General features: G+C 41.2%; 1 long non-coding RNA gene across 1 annotated transcript in view; it reads left to right on the top strand.

Annotated features, from left to right (window-relative positions):
* LOC147034200 (uncharacterized) overlaps positions 1-10,757 on the top strand; it is a 29,270-nt gene extending 18,513 nt beyond the window's left edge. Inside the window, exon 3 of the long non-coding RNA XR_015057521.1 lies at positions 9,378-10,757. This is a non-coding gene — a long non-coding RNA (uncharacterized LOC147034200). The remainder of the gene's footprint in view (positions 1-9,377) is intronic.
* The last annotated feature ends 5,445 nt before the right edge of the window (positions 10,758-16,202 follow it).

The following is a 16,202-nucleotide window of genomic DNA, read 5'->3' as shown; positions in this document are numbered from 1 at the left end:
GCTCGGTGACCCATCGCCGCCTACCAGCTTGTCTGTTTGTTTGTTTGTTCGTTTGTACAAAACATGAGTGTTTTTCTCTGCAACCACTTGTTGGATTGACACAAAATTTTTATAATAGGAATGACTACTCATGTCGAATGTTTTATTGATATTTATGACGTCATAGGTCACGTGGTGTGGTAGCCATGTTGGAAAAATGGAAAAACTTTGGACCTCTGTATCTCTGAAACTGCTCAATTAAAAAAAAATGCATCTTGGCACATGGCAAGTACTTCTCGTGGGAAATAAAAGTGTTTTCTTGTGATGTCACAGGTGCCTTCGTTATGATGTCATAATTGCATACGGAGAACGTTTATCCAAGAAGTATGAAAAATTTTGAGGGTCATCTTGGGATAAATTGGTCAAGAGAAAATATTGATGACATCGGTCATGTGGTTCGGTAGCCTTTTTTTTTTCAAAGAGAAACCTTCAAAAATCTTCTTTGAAACAGCTGAATAGATCAAGGTGAAACTTTACAGGTATGACTGCCTATCCATGAGGAACAAAACTATCCCACCCTATGACATTTCAAGTCACATGGTTTGGCAGCCATATTGGATTTACCCGAAAACCTTTTTAGGTCATCTCTTCGAGCATGACCTAATAATATGGGTGTCGATGTCCTTCGATCCGTCCGTCCGTCCGTCCGTCCGTTCACAATGAAGTTAAAGCAGGAGATCTGGTCATTAGTGATCCTGATAGAGGTCGATCAAACGTACACGATGGTATGACTTTCAAGGTCACCAAAGGTCAAGATCAAGGTCACGAGGCCTTTGAAGTTGCGAAAATGACGATTTTCAAATTATATCTCCGCCGCCATTTCTCAAGCGATCTTGAATTTGATTGTAGCATATGAATGTATGGGACAATATCTAAATTTGGTCAGGCCGGATTTTCGATATTCGCTTTCGTTTTCGTGTCACGTGACTTCAAAGTTTGCAAAAACTGCCCTACCTTCAGGAGGCTATATATTCTCTACTGGGCATGGTAAAAGTTAGTGAATGGTGTCATTGTTTCTTGCAGAGATGACCGTCACTCCCGCACGGGTGTATTTTTTATTTAAATCTTCTTCTCTGGAACAGCTGGACAGAATGAGAGGAAACTTCACACCAATATTCCTCAAGCTATGGGGATACCAGAGTGTTCACGAATAATTGATAGGCCACATCAGATCGTCTGGCAGCCACATTGGATTGAACAAAAATCTTTAGAAAAAAATATTTCTCTTGAACCGCTTAATTGATCGAGCTGAAACTTCATACTTATAATCTAGTAGTGATGGGGGAATATAGGTTAAAAATTTCAATTTGATCAGATGCATGGTCCAGCAGCCAGAATTATTTATTTTCAACCTCTGCCATCGAAGATGGATGGAGGTTACTGTTTTCACCCCTGTCTGTTTGTTTGTTTGTTTGTGAACAGTATTACGGAAAAACCCCTCGACGGATTTTGACGAAACTTGGTGGGGGGGGGGGGTTAGGTATGGTCCAAGGATCATGCCATTAGATTTTGGACTTGGTCCAAAGTCCAATATGGCCGCTATGGTGGCCATTTTGAAAAAAATATTTGAATTGTTGTTTTTGCATTTCTACATGTTTTAAGTGATTTCTAACTCCCCCCCCCCCCCAAAAAAAAATTGTTCGAGGAAAAAAAACCAGAAAATTTTGCAACTTTTTTTTCAACAAAATTTCGATTTTTTTTTTTTGCATTTCTCCATGTTATAAGTGATTTCCAACAAAAAAAACATGCCAAAATTATAATTGTGGCTGATTTTGGAACTTCAGGTGGATATACCCATGTAAAATCAATTTCTGTCTCAAGGAATCTAGTTATGACGAATGAATTGAGTATGTAAAAGTTAAAAGTAAAAGGGAAAGTTGCAAACTATAACTCTGTGAGCACTGTTGACGTCAAATTGAATGAATAGGATATCAGGTTCACGTGAGTGACCGAGCAGTATTGGCGGCGGAGGTTTTGCACTCTACCGAGTACTCCCCCTCAAGTTATGTCTGCGTTCTTTTTTTTGGTAATAAGGCTCACTTGGCTATGCCTCAATGGGTTTGAGGGTGGAGGAGTAGCAGCTGAAATGTGAATCCTATCCAGGTTCCTCCTGATTACTTCATCTTTTCTTTTTGCTTGTTTTGGTTACTTTTGATTTCTCCAATGCAGGACTGTACCTATTTGTTCTTCCATTTGATTTGAATTGAATTTATTTTAATCCCATTCTAAATTCAATTGAATAATAATAACTAGAAAGAGCAATCAGAGATTTCAGACCCTCACCAGAACTTGTTTTGTGTGGTGTTTGTGTAGTTTTGTGTGGTGTATTTTGTGCAGCGTTTGTGTATTGGTGTATTATGTAATTAATAAGAGACATAGTTAGAACTACCACTTTACAACTGCTGGCAGTGATGACCGGGTACCAAGACGTCCCGCTTTTATGCGGCCCCGCTTTGATTGGACACCTCACCCTAACCCATGACGTTTATTATTATTCAATTGAATTCAGAGTTGGATTAAAATACATTAAATTCAAATCAAATGGAAGACTAAATGGGATGACAGCATTGGAGTCATCAGAAGGAACCTGAACAAGCAAAATGCAAAGATGAAGTCATCAGGAGGAACCTGGATAGGATTTGCATTTCAGCTGCTACTCCTCCACCCTCAAACCCATCCAGGCACAACCAAGTGAGCATTTTTCAAAAATAAATCACTTTAAAAATAGAACCCAGAATAAAAAATTAGATAATTCTGGCTGCCATACCATGTGGCCAATCAAGTTGAAATTTAAAACATGTATTCTGCATCCCCACTAGATCATAATTGTGAAGTTTCATGTCGATTTATTCAGCAGTTCCAGAGAAAACATTATTTAATATTTTTATTCAATCCAATATGGCTGCCCAATCATGTGTCCCATCAATTATTCCTGAACAAAGTTCTACACCTAAGACTTGGGAAACATTTGTGTGAAGTTTCCTTTCGATCTGTCCAGCCGTTCTGGAGTTTTTTTTAATGGGTTTTAGGGTAAATCCAATATGGCTGCCAAACCATGTGACCTCCAACATCATACTTGTGAATTTTTTTGTTCCTTATGGATAGGCGGACATACATGTAAAGTTTCACCCCGATCTGTTCAGCCACTTCAGAGAAGATTTTTGTAGGTTTAAAAAAACCAAAAAAAAACAAATGGCTGCCAAATCACATGACCGATGATGTCATCAATTTTTGTTTCTGTGGACCATTTTATCCCGAGATGACCCTCAAAGATTTTCATACTGATCAGATGTAGCATTCTACATATGCAATTATTACGTCATCGCAAAGGCACCGATTAAGTCATTAAAAATCATTTTTATTCCCCATGAGGAGTACTTGCCGTGTACCAAGATTCAATTTTTTCCTTTGTGCGGTTTCAGAGAAACAGAGGTCCAAATTTTTCCCGTTTTTCCAACATGGCAACCACATCACGTGAGCTATGATGCCATAATTATCAATGAAACATTCCGCATGAATAGTCGCTGCTATGATGAAAATTTTGTCTCAATCCGACAAGCAGTTGCGGAGAAAAACATTAAAGTTCTGTGTGGACAAACAAACAAGAAAAATATGTGCAAAGCACGATAATTGCAAAATCCATCCCCCTCTCCAAAGTTTGCAATGGATACGTCAAATTGTCCATTTCATCTATCCATAATTCCCACAATCTCTGTGTGTCTGTGTGTGTGTGTGTCTGTGTCTGTGACCGCTGTTTCTCAACAACCACTGGTCTGATCCAATTGAAACTTGCCAGGTATATTGCTGTGGACCTGAGGATGTGCCTTTTCAAGGTTTGATATTAATCGGACAAGTGGTTCCCAAGTTATGGCCATTTATTTACCAAACCAATGACAGGACACGTTGTTGCGTAGGCATGCCCATTGGGGAAGAGATCCTCAGCCGCGTTCCCCATTACAGGTTACAACATATGGACTTCTGGATAGTGATGACTTAGTGTATTCTAATAATTTCTCGATTTCTTATGCGCATTTATAGATAAACACAATGCCCCAATCCAGTCGTCGTTTACGAGAGCGAAGGAACGGTCTGTGTGGTTGTTTGAAAGTTTTTTTTTTTTGCACGTACGGCCACGCACGTATGGGCATGCACTAGTTAAGATTAAAATTGGCAATCTTAATCAAAGCTCAGATCAATCGGATGAAAATTGATTATTTTTCAGATTGAAATTTATGATTTTTGAAATTTGACCTTGAGTTGACCTTTGACCTTTTTTATCTCAAAAATAGTTGGTTTCCAAATTTAGTGATGCACAATGCGATTGCTGCTTAATTTTCAAGTCAATCGGATGAAAATTGACGATTTTTCAAATAAAAATGGATGATTTGAGAAGTTTGACCTTGAGTTGACCTTTGACCCTTTGACCTCAAAAATAGTTGGTTCCCAATTCAGTGATGCAATATGCAAATCTTGTTCAAATTCCAAGTCAATCAGATGAAAAATAACGATTTTAGAAATTTCACCTCAAGATCACCTTTGATCTTTGACCTCAAAATCGATAGGCTTCTCAGTTGAGACTACCTCTACAACTTGGTGAAGTTTCGTGAAGATTGGTTTTAATTTGTGTCCTGTAGGCAATTAACAAACAGACAGAATAACAAATTAGACTGACCAATATACTTGAAAAATCTTCGATTTTACAAGTAGCAAACGGACGCAAATGCAATACCCTCTCCTTCAGGAAGGGTAAAAAACGTCTTGGGCCATGGTCAGGTGTCCGATCAAAGCAGGGTTGCATCAAAGCAGGACGTCTTGGTACCCGGTCATCACTACCAGCAGTAATAAAGTGGCAGTTCTAATAATGTCTCCTCTTAATTACGTAACACACCAGTACACAAACACGACACAAAACTACACAAACACCACACAAAACTACGCCAACGCAACAAAAAACAAGTTCTGGCGAGGACCTGCAATCTCTAATTGCTCTTTCTTGTTACCTCTGCCACCGAAGGTGAAGGAGATTATGTTTCTCCATCTCCATCTCAATCTCCATCTCCATATATCCATATATACATCCATACATCTATATATATATATATATATATATATATATATATATATATATATATATATATATATATATATATATATATATATATTTTTTTTTTTTTTTATATGAATATATATAAATGTATATATATATATATATATATATATATATATGTATATACATACATACAGTGGGGAGAACAAGTATTTGATACACTGCTGATTTTGCAGGTTTTCCCACGAACAAAGCACGTGGAGGTCTGTAATTTTTATCATAGGTACACTTCAACTGTGAAAGACAGAATCTAAAACAAAAATCCTGAAAATCACATTGTATGATTTTAAAATAATTAATTTGCATTTTATTGCACGAAATAAGTATTTGATCACCTACCAACCAGTAAGAATTCCGGCTCTCACAGACCTGTTAGTTTGTCTTTAAGAAGCCCTCCCATTCTCCACTCATTACCTGAATTAACTGCACCTGTTGAACTTGTTATCTGCATAAAAGACAGCTGTCCACACTCAATCAATCAGACTCCAACATCTCCACAATGGGCAAGACCAGAGAGCTGTCCATGGACATCAGGGACAAAGTTGTAGACTTGCACAAGGCTGGGATGGGCTACAGGATAATTAGCAAGCAGCTTGGTGAGAAGGCAACAACTGTTGGCGCAATTATTAGAAAATGGAAGAAGTTCAAGATAACAGTCAATCTCCCTCGGTCTGGGGCTCCATGCAAGATCTCACCTCGTGGAGCCTCACTGATCATGAGAAAGGTGAGGGATCAGCCCAGAACAACACGGCAGGACCTGGTCAATGACCTGAAGAGAGCTGGGACCACAGTATCAAAGAAAACCATAAGTAAAACACTATGCTGTCATGGATTAAAATCCTGCAGCGCACGCAAGGTCCCTCTGCTCAAGCCAGCGCATATCCAGGCCCGTCTGAAGTTTGCCAATGACCATCTGGATGATCCAGGGGAGGAATGGGAGAAGGTCATGTGGTCTGATGAAACCAAAATAGAGCTTTTTGGTTGAAACTCCACTCGCCGTGTTTGGAGGAAGAAGAAGGATGAGTACAACCCCAAGAACACCATCCCAACTGTGAAGCATGGAGGTGGAAACATCATTCTTTGGGGATGCTTTTCTGCAAAGGGGACAGGACGACTGCACCGTATTGAGGGGAGGATGGATGGGGCCATGTATCGTGAGATCTTGTATTGGCCAACAACCTCCTTCCCTCAACAAGAACATTCAAGATGGGGCGTGGCTGGGTCTTCCAGCATGACAACGACCCGAAACACACAGCCAGGGCAACTAAGGAGTGGCTCCGTAAGAAGCATCTCAAGGTCCTGAAGTGGCCTAGCCAGTCTCCAGACCTGAATCCAATAGAAAATCTTTGGAGGGAGCTGAAAGTCTGTGTTGCCCAGCGACAGCCCCGAAACCTGAAGGATCTAGAGAAGATCTGTATGGACGAGTGGGCCAAAATCCCTGCTGCAGTCTGTGCAAACCTGATTAAGAACTATAGGAAATGTCTGATCTCTGTAATTGCAAACAAAGGTTTCTGTACCAAATATTAAGTTCTGTTTTTCTAGTGTATCAAATACTTATTTCATGCAATAAAATGCAAATTAATTATTTTAAAATCATACAATGTGATTTTCAGGATTTTTGTTTTAGATTCCGTCTTTCACAGTTGAAGTGTAACTATGATAAAAATTACAGACCTCTACATGCTTTGTAAGTGGGAAAACCTGCAAAATCAGTGGTGTATCAAATACTTGTTCTCCCCACTGTATATATCTCTTGTTCTCTCTTTTGCCCCCTACTGGCAGTCTGTGAGCTGGGTGTGGCATCATGGTGGCTGCGTTGTTTTGGTGAGCTGGGAGGTGTCTTTGCTGTTGGTTATTATCCTCTTTCATATCGTTCTCACACCCCCGCCCCCTTGTTTGTTAGGTTCATATCGTTATTATTCATATCCCTGTGTTATTCTTCCCTTCATTGATTTGAAGGAGAGGGAGAGGGAGAGAGAGAGAGAGAGAGACAGAGAGAGAGAGAGAGAGAGAGAGAGAGAGAGAGAGAGAGAGAGAGAGAGAGAGAGAGAGAGAGAGAGAGAGAGAGAGAGAGAGAGAGAGAGAGAGAGAGAGAGAGAGAGAGAGAGAGAGAGAGAGAGAGAGAGAGAGAGAGAGAGAGAGAGAGAGAGAGAGAGAGAGAGAGAGAGAGAGACAGAGACAGAGAGAGAGAGAGAGACAGAGCGCATATGTTGTGATAGTGAGTGAATTATTTGCTCCCCATTGCTTCCACATGTTTATATATCACTTCGTTTCACGTGCCGAGAGCTGTTTTCAATTATCTACATTTCCCTCTACCGTTGTTATTGTTAGCACGGCCGGCATGACGAGCGTTCGTTCTCACAGCACCGTATTTAGCTCGTTAAGTCGGAAGCATGGCCTCACGTGCGTCCCTCCGGCCCACGTGGCGGTTGAAGCGATTATTATTGCCGTCGGTGGAATTATCGACGCTGAGAATATCCTCACAGCATCAAAAATGAACAAGAAAGTTGTTTTTGTTCTTCAAGAAAGTATGGTGGCGAGTGTTGTGGAATTGGGCTTATCCATCGAGCCCGACATTTTCATTCCAGTTTCTCCGCTCGATTCTCCGTTAGTAAAGGTTATTATTTCCAATATTCCACCCGACCCGGAGAATGAAAAAATACAATTTGCCCTTCGCCCTTTTGGTACAGTCATGTCTCACATTTCAATGGTTCCCTGACGGTGTCGCGATGATCATTTTAAACACGTTTATTCCTTCAGACGTCAACTCTTCATGGTTTTGAACAGAACTGTCATGATCTTGATGTCAGTTTCACAATTAAACATGATAATTACAATTATATCAAATGTACGCAACGATACACGTGTTATGCCTGTAATCAGCACGGACATCTGCGAAGGGATTGCCCAGCCCCAGGTAATCCCCGAGAGACTAATTCAGCATCAAATGAGAGTACCGTGCTACCTGAAGGACTGGAGTCTCTTCCTTCACCTGAAGGACAGCAATCCCTTCCTTCACCGCATTCCCATCCAGCAGAAACAAGGTAACCGTTGTTACCTGGAATAAAGCACAGAAGCGTGAATTTCATAATAAAATAAATCGTCTGGTGGAACCTAAAAGGTCTCCTTCTTGTGCGCAAGCTGTCACAGCACCTGTTAAAAAATTACCTGAACCCATTCCCATGAACTCAACTCCTGAGCAGACTTGTACCCTCGTTATTAGTACACGTGAAACTGTTGTTCCCAGTGTGCCCAATGAACCTGAGATCTCTTGTGAAACTGATGAACCCCCCTCCCCCCCCCATATGCAGTTGCTATTGTTGAAATTGATACACCGGATGTACAAATTGATTGTAATGTAGAGGTGGGTGCACCTGTGGAACCTGATCAAGTTGCTACTGAAAAACAGCAGGGGCTTGCAGTGGATAGCATGGGATATGCGTCTGATGGGACATCCTTTGTTGTCTCGACCTTGAGTGACGCGAGCGGCAATATGCTTTCTCAAAACCCTGAGGTTGATGCCTCAGTTTCTCCGAATGCCGGTCACGCTTTCTTGCACAAAAGTTTTCGGAAAATGGGGGTCAAAATTAAGGACCATTTTCCAGTTCCAGAGGATTTTATTCAAGTGGCTCGAATAATGATTTCTCGACCTGATAGATATAACGTTACAGACCCTCAACGTCACGGGTTAAGAAGATTTCTGAGTTACGCTCAGAATGAACTTAAAGATCATGGCTGATCTATTCTTTGCTGGCGACTCCTTCGAGATGAAACTATCCATTGCTCGCCGAAATATCAATGGTGGTTGCACATCTCTTCGTAAAGTGCAAGTTAAACAGCTAGTTGAGTGCAACAAGGTTGATATCTTACTCCTACAAAAAAAACTCACTCAACTGATGATTCTTTAACTGAGTGGGAACTGTTTGTTAAACGACATTGGTTCTTCAGTAGTCTTTCAAGTCCGATTGCTGGGATAGCCATCTTTTTTTCGGCAAACTCTTCCTTTAACTTTAGTTTCCTTTAAGGAAATTGTAAAGGGATATTTAGATTCCCTGACCTTCTCCATTAGTAAACACCTTTTTGCAATAGTCAATGTGTATGCACCAAGTACAAATGCTGAAAGATCTTCCTTCTTTGGCTGTCTTGATTCGTATCTTGCTAGTGTTCCTTCTGATCACTTCCTATGTTTTGGAGGAGATGTTAATTACACACTAATTCCCTCCCTTGATAGGAATGGAGCTGAGCCGCATGTAGCCAGCACGAGATCTCTTGTTCACTCCATCTCAAGATTCAAGTTGACTGACATTTGGAGATTGCAACATCCGACGCAGCAACAATTTACTTGGTGTCGCTGCTCAAACAATTTAGTGTCCCTAGCTCGACTTGATAAATTCTATGTTTCCGATCACTTCCTTAACCTCGTCTTAAACACTTTTATTCTCCCATCTGGGTTTTCTGATCACCATGTAGTTATAATGCGGTTTCAATTGCCATTTATTAAGGTGGTGAGTCCACATTGGAAGTTCAATACTGCACTCCTTCAAAACAAGTTCTTTGTTTCTTCCTTTAAGACCTTTTGGGCACATTACATCGCAATCGATCAGGACTTCTCTTGTTTACGTCAGTGGTGGGACAACGTTAAAGCTCAAATTAGAGTCTTTTGTCAAAATTTCTCACAACACAGTACTCGAGATCATGACATCGATATAGACCAGGTGAAGACACAAATTCTTCACTTGCAAAACAAGATGTCCTCTTCTAATAATAATGGGCAGCGACAAATGTTGTATGAAAAGAAAGCCCTTTTGAATTAATTATTATTGGCTGATGGGTTGCCAGTTGAATTCCGCAGCACCTTCTGGGATCTGCTGGGACCATCTCTATTAATTGTATTTTTAGAAAGTATACAGACTGGTGAACTTCCTTGAAGCTGTCGACGTGCTATCATTTCATTAATTCTGACAAAAGGAGATCTTCAACTTGTTGAGAACTGGTGCCCGATCTCTCTACTTTGTGTCGACTATAAAATACTGTCGACCAAGTTACTTGCCAATCACTTAAAGATTTTAATTGGACACATTGTATCTCCTGACCAGTCTTATTGTATTCCCGGTAGATCGATATTTACCAAATTTTTTTTTCTGTTCGTGATTTGATTTCTATATGTTATTGTCAGAATGTTAACACATGTCTGATCTTTCTTGATGAAGAAAAGGCTTTTGATAGTGTTGATCATCCCTATTTATTTGAAGTTTTAAAGGGGTTTAGGCTTGGCCCTTTCTTTATTTCTTGTATTAAATTACTGTATCACAACAACTTCAGTTTAATAAACATCAATAACAGTTTATGTTCACCTTTTCCAGTTCAGCTTGGTATTAGACAAGGTTGCCCTCTCTCTGAGTGTCTGTATTTCCTTGCTATTGAACCCTTGCTGATTCACTTTTGTTAAAAGCTTTCTGATTTTCCGGTGGCACCTCTTGTTAATCCTGTCAAGGTGCTGATGATGTGTGTGTGATTGTCAACACTCTGTCTGACATTGCTGTCTTTACAAGTGCTCTGCATGAATTTAATCTGGCATCTTCTGCTACTGTTAATTGGAGCAAGAGTAAAGCCTTGTGTCTTGGTCCTTCAAGGTTATTTATCCCACCTTCTCTGCCTAAAGCTTTGCAGTGGAGGTATGATGGTGTTAAGCATCTTGGGGTGCTCCTTGAGAATGAGACCTTCTCATTAAAGAAATGGGATCAACTGGTTGATCAAATATCTCACACCCTTAATCGTTGGAAAATATTGTCGAGCCTTCTGTCTTATAGAGGTAGAGTGCTGATAATTAACAACTTGGCCACTTCCAGACTCTGGTATTGGATGGCTGACTTACACCCCCCCCCCCCAAAATCACTAATCATTAATTTGCTACGAATCCTTGTGGATTTTTTCTGGAATGGCATGCACCAGCTTCGAGCAGATCTTCTGAGTTTCCCGCCAGCAAAAGGCGGTCAAGGGCTTGTGGACATTACCAGCAAAATACTGCCCTTCCAGCTGACGACCTTGTGTCAGCTTCTGTACAAGGAAGTCCTGTCTTGACAGCCCCTAGCTTCGTGCTTGCTGCAGCAAGCCGGTAAGCTCAAGTGTGGCCCTGAGCTCTTCCGACTTGACTTGCGGCGAATCGACGCCTCACTTCTGCCCTCCTTTTTTTTATCAAAGTCTCCTGAATGCCAGTCAGTGTGACATTCCAGTATGAAACAAGGACTCAAAAATTTTGTAATCTTATGTGTGAACCTGTCTTTTACAACAGTCTGTTCCATCATGACTACCAAAGAAGGTCCCCAATTCAATCCTTCATTGAATCTGGTTTCTTCCTTGTAAGGGACTTTGTTAATCATACTTATTCTGGATGGCAGACCCCGAACCAGATTTTGGAAGTCTGCCATGTCAAGTCAGATCGTTTAATTGGACATCTTCTATGTTCAATTGTTAAAGTTTTCAATTGTTTTAATTTATCATGGCCTCCATTGCATGGTACTCAAGATGCAAGAACAACACACCCTCCAATCAACTGTGGTCCGCCTTCGCTTGTGGAAACGCGGGCTGCGGTAAACCAGTTGAAACGGGGCAAAGCTCCAGGGATCTGTGGCATCCATGCTGAACTTCTCAAGGCTGGTGGAAATGCTATACTCATGTCATTGCATGCAGTTCTGTGCTCTCTTTGGAGCACAGGCATCATCCTAACAGATTGGCAGAGGGGCCTTGTTGTCCCTCTCTGGAAAGGGAAGAGGGATCGCCAAGAGTGCAGCAACTACCGAGGGGTGACGCTGCTCTCAGTGCTGGGCAAGGTCTTTGCTCAGATAATTCTTGATCGGGTTCACCACCATTTGCTTGAGCACGAGCGTCCAGAGGAGTCAGGCTTTACACCAAAAATGTCAACGAACGTGACGAGTTTTGGCAAGTGCTGATTACAGCTGATGTTGATCTCTTTAAAGTATTGGATTCAGTGAATCGGGATGCCCTCTGGAGGATTCTTGGTCTTCGTGGGGTGCCACCAAAATGGATCAATCTGATGTCTAAACTATATTCTGGTACTGAGAGTACTGTGAGATGTATCTCCGACTTATTTCCAGTTGTTACTGGAGTTCATCAGAGGTGTGTACTGGCTCCCACACTTTTCAGCGCTTGTATGGACTGGATTCTAGGGAGGATGTCAGAGAGAATAAGCTGTGGTGCATCATTTGGGAATGTCAAGATATCTGACCTTGATTTCGCAGATGATGTAGTCATCTTTGCGGAGATGCTGGGAATCCTTATGGGGACCCTTGAGGCACTGAATGACGAGTCGGAGCTGCTGGAGTTACGGGTTAACTGCGTCAAAACTAAGATCCGGTCTTACAATGGCATATTGGATGCTGCTATCTTGTCTGTAACTGTTTGCGGTGAGGATGATGAGGTCACGGAGAGATTTACTTACCTTGGCAGTGATATTCATGTTGTTGTATGTTGTGAAAACTGTATGTTGTGAGCGAGAGGTCAATAGACATCTGGGTCAGCCCCTGGGCAGTCATGGATTAACTTGATCACGGGGTGTGGCACGGTCGGTACCAATGCAGGAGGACGAAAGTCTGAGTCTTTAAGTCCTTGGTGCTTCTAGTCTTGCTGTACAAATGTGATACTTGGACTCTGACTCAGGATCTGAGACGGAGACTTAACTCCTTTGGTACCAGGTCTCTTCAGAGAATCCTTGACTATCTCTGGTCAGACTTTGTGTCCAATGAGTGGTTACTGAGACAGACTCAGATGAGGTTTGTTACTTGTATAGTCCGTGAGCGTCAGCTGTGGCTGTATGAACGTGTGGCTCGTTTTCCTGATGCTGATCCTGTTCACCAGATTTTCTCAGCAAGGAAGCTTCGTGAGTGGAGGAGGCCAATGGGCGGAGCACGTGCCTCATGGTTACAGCAGGTTGATCGACATCTCAAGGAGATGGGGAAGGGCTCGGCATCTTCTTGGGGATGGCCAGATTTGTTTATTCCATCTATTTATACGTACACACCCTAGACATTGAGATTTGGTGGCATTCCCTACATTTGATTGGGGTTTGATGACTTGTATTCTCATTCCTGCTTAAAAGGTTAATTTTTTTAAATCTTGAGACTATGAGGCCTGCATCACATCACAGTCCGGTATTCCAGCCCATAAGTTATTTGCACATTGCAGAAACCTCTTGCTCAGCTCCACAGGTCAGGATTCAAGGATATAATTTATTAACAAAGATTTCACGCTGTGTTCAGTGCTGAACTAATGTAAAGAAAATCAGAATTCAGAATTCAGGTTCGATGGCACGTTCAGACTCTGCTCGTCCAGTGTAATGAACAGGAGTAGCAATTAATTCAATGATATCTTCAACATTGATGTCTCTACAGTCTGCACTGCTGCCTTATTAGCTTTTCAGGGTATCTTCTGAAAAAATCGCTATAAAATGTCACCCAGAGTGTTTTAGAACCACTCAATATTCTATTGGTTCTGCCCCGAGATAAGGTGAAATGCATCAAGGCCACAAAGGAAACAGGATGTCTCATAAACAATTATTCTGCAGTGTAGTGAGTCGGTAATCATAGTTTCCCATAGAAGAGAAGAGATTTACACTGTTATCATCTCACCCCTGCGGTGCCCATAGTACAGAGAGTGAAGATTTAGGGTTTCCAACCACGTTCATTTGGGAGTCTTCACAGTTTGGTATAAGTGAAGTTGTCCACCTCCGAACTTTCACAATCCTTTCTGTGTCAACTTTGTATCTTGTATGCCAGAGGTCATGTTGCCATACCCAAGGTGTGTGGGGCCTGACCAGTGTTGTGGAGACAGTTGGTGGAGTATTTCTCGTGTTAGGTGGGAGAAAGTTATTTTAATAATTCCTTGTATTTGTTTAGTGTTAAATGTAGCTGATGAGAGGTGTTTGTGGAAATTGAGTTCATAACAACAGAATTATTCTTATGATATTCTTCTACTCTGGACTAGCAGGATAGCCTCAAGGTATGCACACTCACCTCTGAGCTGTCCAGCCTGGGTTCAAATCTCGACCCAGTTATAAACTGTCATCCCATTGTTTCACAGTTGTTTCACAGGTGATTCAGTAACAAGTGTGCCATCCCTTGGATGATGTTAAACTGGGTGTGCTGTGTGCTGGCATTTGTTGGTAGATGTTAAAGATCTCCTGGTTTCCTTTGTGAAGAGCAGGTGATCTTTTGCTGGTACCCCAAATTCCAAAATTCATTAAAACTCTTCTTCTTAACTTCAAAAAGCACCACTATCACTATGTGAGGACATCCTCTAAAATTGTGCAAGAAGAAATCCAGACGACACCAGGAATATGAATGGAACATCTTCCTTACAAATGTTATGAAAGCAAAGGCAGTGGGGGAACCAAAAGTTCCAAGTCACTTGTCTCTCGAGGATGTGCAGTGAATTTTAAGTTGTACTCAACCTATGTAGTGAATACAGGGAAATCTACAGGAATAAATACCACACCATACCATATATTGATGTGATGTGATGATTGTTTTAAGATTTTTTTGAACAACCTTTTATGGGACATTGATACATTGTTTGGCGAAAACATTCGCGGAAAGCCCACCCTAAAATTTCACATCATGCTCTGAAATTAAATCTTCTCTAAGAATCATTCTTTTCAATTCAATCTTCGATCAATTTACTTGTCTTATAAGATACCAAATGTGGATTGTCTTTACATACAGGATCAAGGATCGTGGAAGAGCTAGTGAACTGATGAGGATGTAACAGGAAAAAGGAACAGTAGAAAGAGGGGGAAACACCAACAGCCAAAGGTGGAGTTGAAGGACAAGATAGAGGGAGGCTTGGACAAGTTACGTGTGTGGGGAGGAATGGGCAATGGGGGGGTGGGGGAGCAGGAAAGGATGCTTGGGGTGGACAGGATGGATAAGGAAACTCTCGGGAAGGAAAAACTTGAAATTTGGAAGAGGCGAGTTTTGGGGTGGAGATGAACAAGGGTAGAAAACATTATGGTTTTGGATTGGGGACAATCTGAGATGGTGGTGAACAACTAACTGTCTTAAAGACCTGGAGGGAAGAATGAGATTGAAGATTGATAAAATGAATAGGGTGTTCATATATAAAGCACAGGTATATATGATGGGTCATTATTTCAGAGGCTTCTTCCTGTGTTTAAGTTTCCTTGTGTAACCTGAAATGATTACACCAAAAACGATATCGGTTATATTTATAACCATTTTAACAACTCGGTCTCATATGCCTAATGGCTAATCCAGAGAGTTCGTAGAATACACTACTCCATGGAGTCTTGAGAAAAAAAGGACATGGGAGGGTCTGCGAGTGGCAAATTTGATTGGTCGAGATGACCAAATTGATTTGGTCATCTCGACCAAATTGATGTGGTCATCTCGACCAAATTTGGTCATCTCGACCAAAGATGACCAAATTTGATTGGTCGAGACATTTTCGTAAAATGTCGGAATATTTTGTCCAAGTACTGCTAAACTGAAAGGTTTTGAAAGTGCCAATAAGGTGATTTGCGTTCTGCATTGTTCATGTATAAAAGTCAATTGAAATAAAATTAAGATTTTACGAGTTGTAGAAAAAACAATTTCGGAAGTCTACCGTCTTTTACATGACCGTATTACCTCCATTATGGAAGGTGGGCGGAGGCTATGTTTTCCCCCCTGTCTGTCTGTCTGTGAACAGGATATCTCAAAAAGTTATGGATGGATTCAGACAAAACTTAGTGGATGAGATGGTTCGGTGACAAGAGCAAGCCAATTTGACTTTGGTTCAGGTCCGAATCCAGATCCGGCCTATCAGTGGGATCCAAAACGTAAACTGATCACCCCGGCGGACGTATGCACTCTCCTGAGTGCTGTTCTAGTTTAACATGTTACATGAGTTCTCCGTGCCTGTTGTTTGTGTCCATTGTCATTCTCACATCCATAAAACAGTAAGTTTCCTGTTTGAAACGATTTTCAATTTCATTTGACTGCCAGGAAGGCAGACAGAGGAAGAAAATTATTCACTTCTCTCT

The sequence above is a fragment of the Eptatretus burgeri genome, chromosome 1, assembly GCF_056783735.1.
Source record: "Eptatretus burgeri isolate ZD-2024b chromosome 1, Ebu_testis_v1, whole genome shotgun sequence".
Classification (NCBI taxonomy): Eukaryota; Metazoa; Chordata; class Myxini; order Myxiniformes; family Myxinidae; genus Eptatretus; species Eptatretus burgeri.
Note: the sequence above shows the minus strand (reverse complement) of the source record. Positions and strands in the feature narration are given on the sequence as shown.